This window comes from Silurus aristotelis (genome assembly GCF_946808225.1).
Source record: "Silurus aristotelis genome assembly, chromosome: 5".
Classification (NCBI taxonomy): Eukaryota; Metazoa; Chordata; class Actinopteri; order Siluriformes; family Siluridae; genus Silurus; species Silurus aristotelis.
In genome coordinates this window covers 22,055,659-22,064,968 of record NC_139578.1, presented here as the reverse complement: position 1 = coordinate 22,064,968, position 9,310 = coordinate 22,055,659, and the positions used below count along the sequence as shown (strand labels likewise).

Genomic DNA, 9,310 nt, shown 5'->3' with positions numbered 1-9,310 from the left:
GCGTGATTGTCTCCACAGTGAATTAACGTGTCACACATGCAGGAGTCAGAACAAAGACCACCATGACACACCACACCACACCATGTGTGCACATTTCTCTTCAGCTCAGTTCTTTATTTCTGTTTACTTTTACAGACCTTTGTACTTTTGCATGTCTGCGTTCTGTGTCAAAAAGCTGAGATAATAAGTAATGGGTAATTTGTCTGGGAATAAGCCACCACTTTGCCTTGACCCTCACCAAACCTGGTGTGTGTGTGTGTGTGTGTGTGTGTGTGTGTGTGTGTGTGTGTGTGTGTGTGTGTGTGTGTTTGCGTTTGCACGTGCACCTCTGGGTGTGTGGTCTTATGGCAGTATAGACAGCATGTGCAGGTCATATGTTAGACTCTGCGATGAAGAGTTTCTTTGTGTTCATGTGCGTTTTTGTGTCCGCATCTGGAACTGCTAATTAGAACAACGCACCGCTGTTAAAACACACAGGAACGCACAGAACGACAACACATTGCCTTGTCTTCTTCAGGTGTTTCGGTTAATAGGTTCCTACACACCCCTCTCATTAAGTGATGTATATAATTGTGGCATTAAATGTAATATATATCTGATATAAATAAATCTAGCTATGTGAGGTGCGGTTTGTAATGTTTCAAATGCTTCCAGGTTGTACTAATCCTGATTGTTAATGATAACATTGTGATTTGTATGACTCCATGCATTGAATTTCTGCATTTGTGATCTGCACATGGACCTAAAATCTTTCCATTATGTCAAAATCTTTAATTATTCTTCATCCTTTTTGGCTTATGCAAGCATGCTGTGTCAGAACTCGAAATCATGACTTGCATAAGTCACTGCATATAAGGATCCCTATAAATCTACATTTAGTGCAGGAGAGATATATATATTGTTAAAACTGCATTTGTTTTTTAAAAGTGGTGATGCAACACAGCTGTGTGCACCAGCCAGATCTGAAACTAGTGACCTTTTTCTATAGCATCTGTGTGTTTAGGATGAAAAACCAAACAGTCCAGGCTGTGTGTGCTCCCTAATGGCAGAGAGAGGGAGTGTTTGAGTCAGGGAAGACCGGCACATGGTAGCACGCTTAGAAATACTACAGGAATATATGTTAGTGCAAAACATGCTCACTTTGTTTCACCTCTGTTCATCTGACTGGGTAAAATCTAATGCCTAAGGATAGTGTGTGTGTGTGTGTGTGTGTGTGTGTGTGTGTGTGTGTGTGTGTGTGTGTGTGTGTGTGTGTGTAATAGAAAATGTTGAGTGAGGCATGTGTGAACCTGTTTGCATCACCTTGGCATCTGTTTTTACCTGGCTGACACTGGTAAATAATTTTATGTTTGTGTGTGCTTCTGTATTTTTTTTTCCTGGTTATTGATAAGTGTGTGGAGCAGTATAAGGAAACTCATAAGGCATACGAGTTATAGGGGTACTGGCTGCCTTTTTTGTTGTGGGTTGCTGTCTGCTTTTGGTCCCACGACAAGCTAGTGTTTTTGTGGTCAGTAAAATGTGTTATTGTTTTTTGGAAAATAGAGTAGACACTGAACCACACCCTGAAAAATGACTGAAAGATGTTAAGCACATCTCAACAAAGGGTCCAGTTCATTCACACACTCTCTCTCTCACGCACACACACACACACACACACACACACACACACACACACACACACACACACATACTTAGACGTAGTTCCTTATCTACCCTCAGAACCTGTTCATACGTTATCATTTGCGTGTATGAATGTTTGTGTGGGTGTAAAGCTACATGAGTGCGATCTTTAGAAACCAAATATGGCCAACCGTGACCTTTTACAAGACGTATGGCAAAGGTTCGTAGGCCCAAAGCACAACCGCAGTCTCACCCACACCACACACCCGACACAAACAATCAGGGTCACTGACAGCTAATGGACAGACACCAGTGGGCTGATCAGACAGTTATCATTGAGTTGAAGAGTTCATCACACAAACACACACTGTTTACATTTCTGCTTCATGATCCTGAAAGTAGAGAAACTTTTTCTCCCTACAAAGTATTTCTGTTCCAGAAACATTGAGTGAGCACAGGACAGGACAACCTGGAAGTCCAGTCTGTGTGTGTTGGAACTTGTAGGAACGTTCCTTATGTCTCTGCTGTGTCTGTACACATGTAAAATCTATGGACTGTTGTTCGAACATGAAGAGTGCCTCTGAGTCACACACTGACTTATCATTTAAAAAAGGCAAAATATTGAATTTTTTTCATACCACACACTCTGTATATACACACAGACACACACACACACACACACACAGACACACGCACACACACACACACACACACACACACACACTAAAATTATAGTCTCGATCACCTTTGAGATGGGGTATTGAGTGTGAGCTGCATTATGACACTGTTTACATTGTTAAAACACCATGATTAAGTAAGTATGACTATTTTGTAGCATACAGTATCATTAGGGCCGAGAATATACCAGTGTTGGTCACCTGATGAAAACAGAACAAATGACACGTTTTATTTGTAGTTGTTTTTAGGGCTAGACGTCTGACCGGCACACTGCAGTAACGTGACTATGAGCACAGGGCAATGCTTATGGATTTTACACTAGAACTTCTAATTTAGTTTGAGGTTTACACGCATGTTTAGTCAGCAGTGTACCATAGTCTGGGAGGTTTTTTTTTTATAAGGTAAGGTCAGCTAAGGAGAGTGTGTGTGTGTGTGTGTGTGTGTGTGTGTGTGTGTGTGTGTGTGTGTGTGTGTGTGTGTTTAAGGCTGCAAAAAAAGGGCTTGGTCAGGTGTATGAGAGGTCAGTAGGACATGATATACCAACCTTGTTTATTCAGCAAAACAGTAATCTGTGTGAGTGTAGGTTGGATTATTCCTTACTCCACTTTCATCTTTTTATCAGTGAATTGATAAACTATCAGAATGTGTACGGGGCATTATGCTGTATTTGCAAAATGAGTGGAATAGGTTAAATATTGATTGATAGCTTTTAAGTGCATGGCATGTTGATCTAATAGGGAAGGGCTGAGTTAGAGCTGTCAGTACGTGAATGTGGGTTTTGAGGGCCAGGTGTGTATGTATGATAAATCCGGAAGTCTCTGACTCGGTCATGGATTTGTCCCTATGATTGCTTTCACATTATAGACACGAGAAAAATATGTACCATTGTATTTATTTAGGCTAGCATTTGTGTTCTTAATTACAATCCTTGTATAATAAAAGCACATTTAAATCCAGTCAGTTGGCATGGCAATGCATTAGGCTCATAGCTGAATAAACTATTACAAATATACCGTTAATGGTAATGGATGATCCCAGTCAGTGTCACATTACTGAAGGGAAACAAAAAATCTCACTATATCTCAGAGTTCTACATTGGTCACTGGTGTAGATGAAAAAGCATTCAGCTGCACTGACTGTAAAATACAAGTTTGATTGAGAACAGGTTAGTGGGTGTCTCAGGATGTGTGCATTGGGTGTACAGACTGTAGGTGTGTCTGTGTGCCAGTGTTCCAAGCTAGCAAGGAGTGTTTAGTAGGTTAGGTGTGTATGTGTGTGTGGGCATACCCACGTGTGTGTGTGTGCGTGCACACTTCTTTGTTCTTGATTGGGGATTTTCTTTTCTTACACTATAAAAACTGAGGTGTCAGATTAGCAGAGAACAGTGTGTGTGTGTGTGTGTGTGTGTGTGTGTGTGTGTGTGTGTGTGTTTATACACATCCCAGCTGGTGAGTAGACAATAAGAGAAAGAGCACAGTGTCAGTGGAGTGAAGTTTATATGCTGTCCAGTCAAGAGACTAATCCTAATTCTCTCTCTCTCTCTCTCTCTCTCTCTCTCTCTCTCTCTCTCTCTCTCTCTCTCTCTCTCTCTCTATCTATCTATCGCGCTCTCTCTCTCTATCTAGCTATCTATCTATCTATCTATATATATATATATATATATATATATATATATATATATATATATATATATATATATATATATATATACAGTGGGTACGGAAAGTATTCAGACCCCCTTCAATTTTTCACTTTTTGTTATATTGCAGCCATTTGCTAAAATCATTTAAGTTCATTTCTTTTCCTCATGAATGTACACATAGCACCCCATACTGACAGAAAAACACAGAATTGTTGACCTTTTTGCAGATTTATTAAAAAAGAAAAACTGAAATATCACATGGTCCTAAGTATTCAGACCCTTTGCTGTGACACTCATATATTTAACTCAGGTGCTCTCCATTTCTTCTGATCATCCTTGAGATGGTTCTACACCTTCATTTGAGTCCAGAAATTTTTGATTATACTGATTGGACTTGATTAGGAAAGCCACACACCTGTTTATATAAGACCTTACAGATCACAATGCATGTCAGAGCAAATGAGAATCATTAAGGTCAAAGGAACTGCCTGAAGAGCTCAGAGACAGAATTGTGGCAAGGCACAGATCTGGCCAAGGTTCCAAAAAAATTTCTGCTGCACTTAAGGTTCCTAAGAGCACAGTGGCCTCCATAATCCTCAAATGGAAGACGTTTGGGACGACCAGAACCCTTCCTAGAGCTGGCCGTCCGGCCAAACTGAGCTATCGGGGGAGAAGAGCCTTGGTAAGAGAGGTAAAGAAGAACCCAAAGATCACTGTGGCTGAGCTCCAGAGATGCAGTCGGGAGATGGGAGAAAGTTGTAGAAAGTCAACCATCACTGCAGCCCTTCACCAGTGGGGCTTTATAGCAGAGTGGCCCGACGGAAGCCTTTCCTCAGTGCAGGACACATGAAAACCCGCATGGAGTTCTCCAAGATGCTGAGAAATAAGATTCTCTGGTCTGATGAGACCAAGATAGAACTTTTTGGCCTTAATTCTAAGTGGTATGTGTGGAGAAAACCAGGCACTGCTCATCACCTGTCCAGTACAGTCTCAACAATGAAGCATGGTGGTGGCAGCATCATGCTGTGGGGGTGTTTTTCAGCTGCAGGGACAGGACGACTGGTTGCAATCAAGGGAAAGATGAATGTGGCCAAGCACAGGGATATCCTGGACGAAAACCTTCTCCAGAGTGCTCTGGACCTCAGACTGGGCCGAGGGTTTACCTTCCAACAAGACAATGACCCTAAGCACACAGCTAAAATAACGAAGGAGTGGCTTTACAACAACTTTGTGACTGTTCTTGAATGGCCCAGCCAGAGCCCTGACTTAAACCCAATTGAGCATCTCTGGAGAGACCTAAAAATAGCTGTCCACCAACGTTTACCGTCCAACCTGACAGAACTGGAAAGGATCTGCAAGGAGGAATGGCAGAGGATCCCTGAATCCAGGTGTGAAAAACTTGTTGCATCTTTCCCAAAAAGACTCATGGCTATATTAGATCAAAAGGGGGCTTCTACTAAATACTGAGCAAAGGGTCTGAATAATTAGGACCATGTGATATTTTAGTTTTTCTTTTTTAACAAATCTGCAACAGTGTCAACAATTCTGTGTTTTTCTGTCAATATAGGGTGCTATGTGTACATTCATGAGAAAAAGAAATGAACTTAAATGATTTTAGCAAATGGCTGCAAAATAAAAAAGAGTGAAAAATTTAAGGGGGTCTGAATACTTTCCGTACCCACTGTATATATATATATATATATATATATATATATATATATATATATATATATATATATATATATATATATAATAATTCTCTTTTCACATACATACACACACTCCCTCTCTCTCTTCCTCTTTCCTGTAAAATGTAACTTGTCTTCTCTCATTCTCCTGACATTTCTCTTTGCATAAACCCACAGTATGATCTTTAGTCATCAACTAAGAGACCTTAATGTTTTCTCTCTTCCTTTATTTGGTCTTCCTTTGTTTTGATTTTTTGATGCTGGACTTTTTTTGACTGCCTTTTCCCAAAACATTATTACAGCAACTACTGACCTTTTAGATTTACCTCCAACCACCCAGACCTTCTATCTGATTATTCAATTTATCTATTATCAGTGAGATCATTACATTCAATGCATTCTAAAATGTGGCTAGTTATGATGCACATTTAGCATGCTGTGCTGATTATGATTCAGTATAAAGTTTAGATCTTATCTCAGCTGAGCTGGTGACTGAACAAGTTTCTCAGTGAATACCAGGTCTTGGTTTAGAAAGAGTGTAGAAATGTAGGGGTGAGAATGAAACGTGAATGGGACGATTTGGAGCTCATTTGCTGGATTGTGCTGTAGCATTGCTGCAGGCTGTACTTGTGTCCATATGGTGTGTTAGTGTTTGACCTGCTCCCTGAAAAGTGTTCAATAAGTAATGGGCTTCCTGTGTGAGTGAAGATGTGTTGTTTGTACTGGAACAATGTGGTGGCCTTTTCTTTTTTGGATGTGTCAAAGCATTTTTTTATTCTCTTTGCTTTTTCCATTTTTGGTAAACAGGGTGATGCTAAATCTGCTCAGTTCGCTTTTTGCTTTATAGTAGCACTGTACATGACAGTCCAGCTCTGGAGCTGCAAAACTATAAATGTTTTGTTGTTTACATGTTGTAATAATCATCCAGTTTCCGAAATGCCACATTCATGCAAGCTGTTTCCTTTGACCTTTCATTCTATAAGTCATAAGTCACAGACTCAGAGAATGAGCCACCTTTATCCACTATCAGCTAATTATTAATGTCATATCTGAAATGGCAGCCTGATATACATCATATTTCTAGTTCTTTTTATATCTTGTTGGGGACCAAATGTCTTTATAAGCATATGGATATAATTTTTGTCCCTATTGGAACTTTTGGCTGGTCCCTATAAGGGAAATCAGCTTTAATAAGAAAAAAAAAAAACATTGAAAGAGACATAAAAGATTTTCTTTTGTTTTGTATATACCCTATTAAATACATTTCTCTCACCAACAGTGAGACACACATGGGTGTATGTTGTGTGTTTGTGTGGATTTTGACAGAGGTGGATCTTATTAGATATTATTTTAATGAGACTTTAATATAATATAGAGTAGCACAAGAATGCAAAGTTATCTTATTATAAACTTTGCAAACAACATTTTCTCTTTACAATAGGATAATGAACTCCACATTTACAAGTACAATTTATCCCTAAGGTAAGTAAAGTAAGTGTAAAGCTATATGTACAGTGTGTGCTTAACAGACTCTAGTCCCAAGCTGTGTAGCATGAAAAGCACCACAAAAAAAGGACAAAGGAAGAAAAAGGATGGAGTAGGCAAAGAAGTAGTCAGGAAGAGGGGAGGGAGGGAAGGCTAGAGTTCAAAGTCAAGGTCTAGTGTGTGTGGAGCAGTATTATGACTTGTGTAAATCACACTCCCAGTGGGGTGATTTTGACTGACCTTGAAGATTTTTTCCACCATATTTTCAGTGCCCTTCAGAGGCAATGTCCTTCTCTCTGTGTGTGTGTGTGTGTGTGTGTGTGTGTGTGTGTGTGTGTGTGTGTGTGTGTGTGTGTGTGTGTGTGTGTGTGTGTTGACTAATACTTGCTGGCTTTGTACATCAGGTCATGACTCAAGATTTAAATTCTGACACTGTTTCTTGCACTTTTTTGGTTCTAACACCAAATGGCTGCATCTGATAGACTTACCCTCTGTTCAGCCGTGTGTGCGTGTCCCAGTGCTGACTCATGTTGTCCCACAAACTGGAGGCTGTGAGTTAGGAGGAGTACTAGCTGTACCAATGACACATCCACCTACACACACACAGACACACACGCACACACACACTTTAAACTTTTACTGATAGTTCAAAGGTATATCATATAATATGCTAAATAAACACTTCACTTTTTTAACTTGAGTTGGGTTTTTTGTTTAATAAACATAAAACACTGTGTTCGGTGTGTGTGTGTGTGTGTGTGTGTGTGTGTGTGTGTGTGTGTGTGTGTATTCTGCATTCTGCTGTACCTATGAGAATGCTGGTGTATATATAGCAAAAGTTAGTGTGTGTGAACAGTCATAGTTGTTCACTCTCGCTCTGCTCATCAGGATGCTGATTACAATAGACTCTGGGAGAGCAGGAATGTGAACGTTGGTGATTAACACACATTATCTGTGCACACGCACACACACACACACACACACATACATACACATTTCCTCCATAGTAATGTTTCCTCCATGGGGGGAGGGGGGGGTTTGTCTGTGGTATTTCCCAGCCATCAAAGAACTTCCTCTTTCCTATTCACATTACCCCATGGTGCAGCATACACATACATGAAACATGGGTGCCTCTTACACACACATTGTGCCACTCTCTCTTACACGCACACAATTTGGCACTAATCAAAATGAAAAAGACGACGAGTCCAAGGTTGTTGGCTAAGCTAGGAGGTCAGTAGGATATTACCTCATGTGGAAGTTTGTGTATGTGGGGGGGTCAATTGGCTGGGGGTGTTATTACATCTGCTGTTGTCCATGCTGGGCATCTTGCTCAGCTTTGCTCACTTCCTCTGTGTGTGTTTGTGCGGTTTTCTTCCGTTTCTGTCCAAAAAGCCCAGTTCTCGTGACACACTCCCGTGGTTCAGCCGGTCTGTTATGTCTCGTAGCCACTGATGTAACGGAGCTAAATATAACGTTCAGTCCTGTGCAGTGTGGGACACTGCTGAGCTCTCTCACACACACACACACACACACACCGCAGCGTCTGTTTGTCATTACTGGGCCGGAGCTCAACTCCAAATGCCAACAAAGCAAAGTCTGTCATGTTTAGAGCACATTCAAAATCACATCTGATTTCACTGCTAAGTGCTCAGTGCCATAGTCATAGTTTCAATAATTATTTTACTGTTGCAGTATGTGATTTTCCCACTGAGCCACTGCCTCAATGTATTCATAGCTGTCCAATTCTATCCACCCCCACCCCCCCACTTTTCCACACTCAGAGTTTAGGCTACAGACAGACAGACAGACAGACGAGCGAGTCATTTATTAATCCCAAAGGAATATTTTAATGTTACAGCAGCCAGTTCACAGCCATATAACAAAGTACAAGCGACAAGATATAGAATATTAAGAATATAAACAATAAAAAGAAATGTTTACACTGTTTACAATAGTACAGTCAAGTGGGACTCTGGGAACTGCATGTTAAGGTGCTTTAACTTTGCAAAACAATATTATGCTGTTCTATGTACAAGATGATTGTATATACAGGTTGGGATTTCAGTAACTGTACATAAGGTGCACAAGCAAGTATGAATAATAATAAAAAGGGAAAATAAAAGAACATTATCATATCAGTACCATCAGGTGGACAACATAAGAGACTGTAGATTTAGGTGCACTGATGGTATCT

General features: G+C 40.3%; 1 protein-coding gene and 1 long non-coding RNA gene across 5 annotated transcripts in view; one reads left to right on the top strand and one right to left on the bottom strand.

The window, feature by feature from the left end:
* Window positions 1–9,310, top strand: part of kdm6ba (lysine (K)-specific demethylase 6B, a) — an 81,036-nt gene that overhangs the window by 50,656 nt on the left and 21,070 nt on the right. The gene's annotated exons all lie outside the window — the stretch shown is intronic.
* On the bottom strand, window positions 1,538–3,883 carry LOC310726959. Its single transcript, XR_014533900.1, has 2 exons — window positions 2,323–3,883; window positions 1,538–2,266 (listed from the first exon to the last, which is right to left on the bottom strand). It is a non-coding gene; the product is annotated as an uncharacterized lncRNA (long non-coding RNA).